The sequence below is a fragment of the Odontomachus brunneus genome, unplaced genomic scaffold, assembly GCF_010583005.1.
Source record: "Odontomachus brunneus isolate Ranch 3 - 2012 unplaced genomic scaffold, Obru_v1 Obru_scaffold_098, whole genome shotgun sequence".
NCBI classification, from domain to species: domain Eukaryota; kingdom Metazoa; phylum Arthropoda; class Insecta; order Hymenoptera; family Formicidae; genus Odontomachus; species Odontomachus brunneus.
The window spans coordinates 225,772-234,603 of record NW_022639548.1 but is presented as its reverse complement, the minus strand read 5'-3'; the positions used below and the strand labels follow the sequence as shown (position 1 = coordinate 234,603).

General features: G+C 47.3%; 1 protein-coding gene across 17 annotated transcripts in view; it reads right to left on the bottom strand.

Moving 5' to 3' along the window:
• The window catches only part of LOC116848712, a 336,115-nt gene that overhangs the window by 128,129 nt on the left and 199,154 nt on the right, over positions 1-8,832 (bottom strand). The gene's annotated exons all lie outside the window — the stretch shown is intronic.

Below are 8,832 nucleotides of genomic sequence, written 5' to 3'. Positions count from 1 at the left end.
CTCTCTCTCTCTCTCTCTCTCTCTCTCTCTCTCTCTCTCTCTCTCTCTCTCTCTTGCTCCCCGTTTTCGTTTGACTCGTACTCCTGCGTGAATCCTGCGGTCGAGCCATCTCCAGGAACACTTTCTCGCCTGAGTCGAAAGCTGCACCGAAGGGGACGAACGGCGAGCTTTTTATCCGCCGCCGACGAGCAGTAATTGAGCTGCAATTCCGAAGGTGTTGGAGGAGTCACCGGCGCGAAATCAAAGAGCGATAACTCGAGGCAACGTAAATCAAGGTTGATTAGCTCGTTAAATGAGTTCGTCTTTATTGTACAACTACATGAAAGGAAAGACCATGGTGTGGAGGAAATATTGAGTTGTCAACAACATAATTGAAGCTAAGGGAGGATCATTCTTATTTGATCCTTGTTTAGTTATCCTTGTTTGATGATAATGTATATGATTGATGACTCGCAATAAACACTACCGATCTGACGAATTTGGTTCGCACCTATCCTGTTCTCTTCAATTTTTATGAGAAAAAACGTGGCTATATTTATCTTTCTCTGTGGGTCTCAGTTTGCTTTAGTTTGCCATCAGAGGACGTCGAAACTGGAAAAAATTTTTATCACTTACATTAAGCAATAGTACAAATGATAGATGCAAATCGCTACTATTGCACACATACACCAAATCGCCATTACTGTAGAGTAACGACGGAACATGTCTTTGAATCGGTCAATTTCTTATTTGAATGGACGTGGCGCGAATTTTGCGGGTATTCGTGCGGTTCTCGAGATCAGATTTTATTCGCGTCTAATACGGAGGCGGTGTAGCGGAAGGAGCTCTTTGCCGGGCGATGTTGCCGAAAGCCCTCTGTTCCCAAGAGGAGGGAAAGAGGTTACGAGGAAGGCAGCGTTATGGTACACCGCAAAACCAACAAACGATATGCGCCAAGAGACTACAATTCTACGTGTAGTGCGAGCTATGCAAATCTGCCTAAAACCATACATCGCCAAGTTTCACCGGGATAAACCGCGAGAATCTGCCATTTCTACGAGTAGGTATGGACAAGAAAAACACTATCCCTTTCAAAATTCTACTTGGAATATTTCCTTCTCTTAGTTGTATTTTCCAGGACATACACTCGCGACGATCTCGATCAGTAGTTACTCTACTTTCATCTCTAGGATCTCGTTGATGGAAAGAATCGAAAGAGGCGAGAATATCGGCAAGGTAAATGCCGCGAGTGGCGTAGCACGCGCGTTATGCTCACCTAGACGGCACAAACACAGGAGGGTGTGTTTCGAAGCGAATCACCCCTAATTCGGCAATAGCATAGCTTAACCACAAAGCCAGCTAATACAGCGATTAGGCGTCGTGTACAAGCCAACGACGACTGCTCGGGGCGATGCTCGGCCTGCGTGAGATCGCAATACGTATCGCTTACAGTGGCAAACGCTGTGGCGCCTAAACATTGACTCGTCCAACTGATTTGATGATATCCAGCGAAGATACCCGGCAACGCTCCGCGACAAAACGCTCCGGCCACGCCGAGCCATCCAATTTCCCATTTCGACGCGCGATCACGACGATTCGCGGAATAAGCTTCACGGTGGAAGAATGAACGAATGGACAGAATGGATTGTTCAGTTCTCTCGAGTTCTCCCCCGAAGCCGCTATCACTGCCGGCCTGTACCTCGGTAACCTTAAGGGTTTGTCCACAGGGCCAACGGTCAGCCATTGCGGTCAACTACACAGCTTGTCCGACTCGCCTTCGTGCTTCGGGTCCTTTGGTGATTAACGAGAGGTCAAACCTACTGCCGGCCAAAGCGCGAGCAAATAGTCTCTCTCTCGTGAAATTGGGTTCCAAAGCGAGTCCTGATTGAGGCGCCCACCAATGCGGCCTTGACGAGGTTCCTCCGGCTATGTCCTGCGTCGGGATATTCCCGGACGAGCGGAGCGGAAACGCCGAGAGTGTGAAACGAAAATCGCGTGGTGGACGTGCGGGACAGGGGAAAGGGCAGGGGGAGGAAGAGAGGAGATGAGCGAATTCACGCGAGTATCTCGTATTTGAAGTGCCCACGCGCGAACAGTTTCGAACATTCGGATCCTTCGAAGACGAGACACGTCGCGCGGAAATGCATTAAGCGTGTCTGGCAGTCGTGAGGAGTGATCGGACAGGAGGACGAGACGCCGTCGCACGAAACGAAAAGTAAGGAGAGCGTTCGTTAGCGGGCGCGAGAGAAGTGACGGTACAGCACGGTTTATTAGTCAATATAGAATACTTAGTGTCATATCCCATCGGACGAAATGTCAGCGGCAGAAAAGAGGTTCGTGCGAAGCTGCCACTTTATCGGATTAGCCAGTCGCGGTAAAAGCGTCCCGGAAAAGAGAGTAGCGCCCTCCAATTCGTTAATTTACCCGGCCTCGCTCGTTTCCTTCGCGGCGATATTAATCGAGTCGGACGTTCGTGGGGATATCTCAATCTCCGGGAATATCGCACCGCGAGAGTAGTTTATCATAGACGGAACATACACAAACACACACATAGAGAGAAAGAGAGAAAGAGAGAGAGAGAGAGAGAGAGAGAGAGAGAGAAACTTGTTCTATAAGTATGTAGAATAAGTGGAACACTCTGTGTGTTCACAAAGTCTTACGCGGATAAAATACTAAGGATATCACTTGCCTAAATAACAAAATATTGATGTTATTTTTCGTTCAAGCACAGAAGATGTAGTAACTAATAAAATAGTATTCTGGGATACCATAGTATACTGGTCTTCCCTTTGCTGCCTTTTCATATGTTTTTGAGCGATATTTTCTCAGTATTTGTATGACGTGATCAAACCCTACCGATTTCTCAACCATATTATTTGTTCTACAGACCACAACAAAGTAATATTCTTCCATCAGAGGCAACTATACATGAGGATATACTAACATTAAGAAAGTTCATAAGAAGAACTTTGACTATGAGAACTGAGAATATCGATGAGCATATAACATCAACTTTTAATGCAATGTCTCTACTTGACTTAAAATTACCTAAATTTTCTCTTCAACTATAGAGATTGTAACAGCCATAATAATTTCCTCCGTGTAAACTTACTAAAATATTAATGAAATCCTACAGATATTAGTGACAATATTTTGCACACTGTTGTCGTCAATACGAACGCGTTGTTTAATCTATTTGCCTCATTTGATGAGCTGAACTCGTCATGCCCTTGCAAAACCATAAACTTAAATAACGACCAGATTGTTTTAAGCTATATCACACAAAAACATACTTTTAACTCTACAGTACGTATAATGCTTTAAAGATATGTGTACTTTTGATTTCTTACAAAATAAGATTTTTTTATAATTTAAAAAAAATTATTCGAAATATATAATTTCGAATAATTTTAGAATAATTCTATAGCATTTTAATCTGAGGCGAATGGATTAACGCGCAAATAAATTTGAAAATTTAAAAAAAACATTTGCACACACACACGCACGCACACACAGGAAGCACGGAAAGTTTACTTCTTCAACGCTTCGTGCGTACACGATCTGTATTCCCTTTGGCAAAAATGAGAACTGTATGCCATCAGTGAAGTGACATGCAGCTCGCCGAGTCGCTATCTTCCTCCGCTGATCGCGCCGAGATGTCCCCGCAACATCGGCAACGGCGAGAGACGCGGACAATATCCTGCAAAAAAATCGAGTTCGCCGCCATCGGCGCGGATCCTTTTTCGAGCGCGCCATCGGCCGAACTTTTTCGAGGGTTGCGGCCGTTCGGGAGGGTGTATTGTTTATTCAGAAACGTATCAGCGTCGGGGCGACTACGGCGGCGGCAGCGGCGGCGGCGACGACGACGACCACGACGAACGAGCGCGTCGGCGAAGAGGCGGACGAGAGCGAGAGGGCCGCGTGAATGGCGCTTCCGGTAGAACGAGGTCCGCAGGGCTCCGCAGACTCTCGCTTCCGGTCAGGCGTCCGTCGTTGCTACCCCATCGAAAACGCGGGTCCGGATCTCCCGCGTTCGTTCCCCCCGGGGCCCCCTTCGCGCCGCTGCTTCCCCTTTCTGCCCGACGAGAAGTTCGCTGCTCATCGGACCCACCGGCGTTCCGTTAATTAAGATATCGATTCTTATTGTCCGTCGGCAGCCGAGTCGAGCGGACGTCCTGGCCGGCGCCTGATTTCACGCCCGCGTCGGGGGTTGCTCGTGTGCGCGCGCGTTGTCGGTCACCCGCGACGAGCCAGCCAGCAACCCCTCTATTCGCGCGCTTTTGTCGCATCCGCGCGCGCGGTAGATTCGCGATTCCGCCAGCGGCCGTTATCGATTAATCGTTGCGACGTTCGCGGACTCGCTTCGCTTCCTTATCAACGTCAGCGTGGCATCGCGGAATGCGCACCCGCGATTATTTTTTAACCCTTCGACACGTGCCAGTCAGCGAACTGTCGTCGAGTGAAACGCGGCCGAATAAATCTGTTGTCGGGCTTTCGCACGACCAGCCCGGGGCACCTCGTCGTTTCACGTGCAACACGCGAAAATGGGACAATCGATATCGCGATTTCGTGCAAAATATGTCAACTGCCATTTGAATCGTTCAACGAACAATGTGCTTTCCAGATCGTTGCGCTTTTTACACGTATATACGCGGATTTCCTCTGTATGCACCGCTATTTTTAGAGACTGTTGTTTCGTCAATATTATTTTCCCTTTCAGAGTCAGGATCAGCGAATGTAATGTCAAGCCTGACGGGTGAATGCTAAAAAGATTCCCTAGCGAACATAAAACGAGGATCTCGAAGAGGGATGGATCGTAAAAGATACCCAAACTTGTCACCTGATAAATATCTTTATGACCGTACGATATCTTAAGGGCGTCATGCGAATCTCCTCTTTTCACGAACTCTGATACAACGCGTATAAAAACGAAGCGGACGGAGTCGTAGCAAGAGGAATAGAATCGCAAGTAATTACAAGGATCAATCTCAAGTCCCGTAAAGTCCACCACTTGTGGAGCCTGTTACCCCCTTCGTCACTGCCTCGAACGTGCCCGCGATAACACCGTGCACTTTCGTACGAAGAGGAGATCGTTCTCGCGATAGGATGTCTGATAAAAGAAAATCGCGAGAGAGCGCAAGTGAGAGCGACGAGCAAGCGGCAAAATTTAAGGTTTCGTCAAAAGCCGGCAACAAACTGCGAGGAAATAAACTTTCTCCTGTCTGTTAATTCAACAAACATTAACACCAAATCGTTCCTCAACGCATTTTGATTTTATTGAAATGCGCTCGTCGCTTCGATATCGCGACAAATTCGTCATTCGATCGCGCTCGGCGTTACGATCGCGCTCGACGGACTTTATGACAATTTTTCGACTGCCGGTCTATCAATTTTGTCGTCCCCCGTTTCTTCTTTCACTCGTCGAACGCACGGCGGTAGCTCGATGTGCTACGTGCGCACATATGTAGAACGTCGAAGCTACAGGTGTCAGCGAGAGCAGTATTTTTCAGCGAAGCCCGGTGAGAGGGTGTAGGTGATAGAGCAAGAGAGAAAAGGGTAAAGAGCGAACCGAGAACTGAGTGAGAGAGAGAGAGAAAGAGAAAGAGAGAGAGAGAGAGAGAAAGATAGAGAAAGAGAGAAACGGAGAGAATGAGAGAGCCATCACAAGCAGGGAGGGAAAAGAGAGAGGGACGTTTCACCGCGGCAGGGAAACGGCAGAGTGCCGGCACGCACGTTGAATCTGTTAAACGCTCTCGCTCGTGCGTGAAATGCCTCGATATCACTGTTTTATTTCGGCCCGTTCGTTCGTCGCCGTTCTCTCCCGCTTTTGCGATCCCGTCCTTTTTACTCCCAGCCGACCATGCCGACCGGCCGACGCGCAACCCTTTCACTCTCACCGCGCTCTCTTGTGCCCGCTCGTGCAGATTTGATGACCCTACCGCCCGCGATTTGACGATGATTCAATTGTCCATGGCCAACTGAAATAAAGCACCTAGTCGGGCTTTTTCCCGCCGCAACGGCCTTTCATTCAGTGATGGACGGCGCTGCCGACGTTTCAAACGGCCGCTTCTGTTTGATCAGTCTCGATAGATATGAAGAATTCGAGCGGAATTCTGCCTGATTAAAAACTGCGTTTCCTTGACTCCGCGTATCTGATCATTTAATCTTTACGAACTCTGTCTGCACACGAGCATTCCTATCCATTATATCAGACACCCTGTATATCTGCAACTTTCGTACACTCTTTTCTTTGTACAATTCTGTTGAACAAATCAACATTCAAAATGATTTGTTGAGATTGACTTTCAATATATCAAAACCAAAATTCCCGTTATTATTATTCTTCTCTTCTTTAAAGTTGCGTTTTATATCCATTAGAGGCATGAAACTGATGCCTTGCATCACAAAGAGCGAGATTTCTTTTTGGCTTTCAATACAGATTAATACTCACTTAACTAACGCGAACACAAAAATCAATGCCTTTCGCATTTACAATAGTATACTAACTGATCTTTAATTCACTAAAGAACGATTTCACGTGTGCCAGAAGTGCGGTAGTTTCCCCTTTACGACGGTTTTAGTGTCGAGTCGCTAAGACATCTACAAATGGAGATATCTACAAGTCGCTAAGACATCTACAAATGGAGATATCGACGTTTGTATCGACTCGCGCTCTCGAGGGAGCTAACTCTTTAGCGCTGTGGAATAGGTCGCGCACGCGGACCGAGACAATCATTCTGCAGCGCTATTATTAGAAAGCACCTGACGCTATATGTGACAGAACGCAGCGCGAATGAGGCCTCATCCCCACTTTGCGCGGCCTAGCGGACTACCGTCGCGACGGCCACGTGGCTCCCCACTACGTCGGTTATGTTGGTCCTCGTCTTTAGACGAAAACAAACATGAAAACAAACGTAGTCCACGAGAGCAAAAGCTCTCGTTCGCGTTAACGCTGATATCGAGCCGACACATGCTGTCGATGCCGCGGCTTTATAAAAAGCAAATTAATTGACGTATCGACAAGAAATAAAGAGTAAACTTTTTGGCACACCTTTGAACACGTGACTGTGTCGCTGTTTCACTGACAATCTAGAAGAATCAAGTGTCGTGATCAATTAAAGCACGACGAACACGCTTACAACGTGCAATCTCTCTCTCTCTCTCATCTATAGTAGAATTGTTTAGATTCTTCTTTTTATCCCACCTGTTGTAAAAGTGAGATTCATATTGTTACTATAACAATCGGTAGATGTATATAAACAATCTATACGACATTCCTGATCGTTAACAAATCGTAAACAAAGGATCTGAAATTATTTCCGATGCAAATTATGCAGATACTTGCAGATTAAGTATATCAAACTGAATAAAGACATCCTACACTATTTATCATATATGTGTAATATCTATTATAAAGATATTAACTAAGGAAAGTTCGCGAATGAGTACATCCCACCATATTATGCGTAATCATTCACCCATTTTCTTCGATTAACATCTTGATGATGAAAGGTGTCTTATGGAAAATAGCGTAGGACTGTTCAGTTTGACATATACTGCGAGTCGAACTTAAATTCAGTATTCTGTACACGTAAGATAGAAAAAAAGACTCAATTAAGTGGTATAATTAGGTCCCAAACATCGACTGAGATGTAACAGCCGTTCAGATTAGATCGTATATTTTCCGCGAGAAGTTAACAAATTGATGCGCATTCAGGGGAGCCGTGAGAAAAATTTGTCACTAGTTCTCGGCGACAAGCGTCGCGGTGTCTCCGGGCCCGCGGAGTTCCCGTCGATAAGTCGATAAATCGCGGAGTGGCCCGCACGGCCAATTTAATTAATAATTATCGACTCGAGGAAGAGCGCCTCGCACAATGGCGATACTTCCTTCTGGCGTAATCCTCCGAAGATTAACGAGCCCGTACCAGAAGGGACCGCTCTCCACCGCCTCCTGGCGCCCGAGACCTCCCTCGCCGTCCTTCCTATGCTATATCGTCCTCTCTTATAGCCGCAAGACGCCATGGCGCGCCTTGCGGTGGTTGCGGCAAGAACCCTCGCCGTACCCGCATTAACGCAATTATGAATTTGTCGCGTTGGGATCTGACAATACAAGATGTCGCAGCCATTCCCCTGCCGCGCACCCACCCGGCCGGAGCCGCCGCCCTGAGACCCTTAGCCCGGCTTTCCTCGTTTACACTAAAACCGATTTTGTGGACTATATGGATCGAGACGACGTGACATAAATGCAATTTGCCGGGCCACATGGACGGTCACGTAGGTGCGACGATAACGTTAGAGCAGTAGTTATCGTTAATTCCAGCGCGTGGACGGACTGTCACGAGGGATGAGATCGGACGCGATTTGTTCTACGAACGAACACGCACGCGCCTATCGCGACTTGGCTGCGATACTTGAACAAATCCGAGTTTCAACGCCGCTACGTTCGATCTATTTGGAGAACAACCGACATCACAGATTGCTAGCTAGAAATCGGAACAACATAGACGTCATGAGACGCCGCGAAACGACGTTAGCTGCTCTGCCAATTCGTAGACCGCCCGGCTTCCTTCGTGCCACTTATCGCGCCACGCCGAAAGCCTAAGAAATATTCAAGCGGCGCTTCGCCCTGTCGTTTTCTCCCTCACGAATCAATATCCAATGTATTTCGTGCGCCCGCCTTGTTAGCCGTGCCGTTCGTTTTGCGGCGCGGGAAGCAAGTGTAGTTTCAGCGGCCCTAAGTTAGTTTCGAACGGTCTCGTAGAGCAATAGCAGTAGCAGCGACGGCCTCTTATCTCTCTCTGTCTCTGTCTCTGTCTCTCTCTCTCTCTCTCTCTCTCTCTCTCTCTCTCTCTC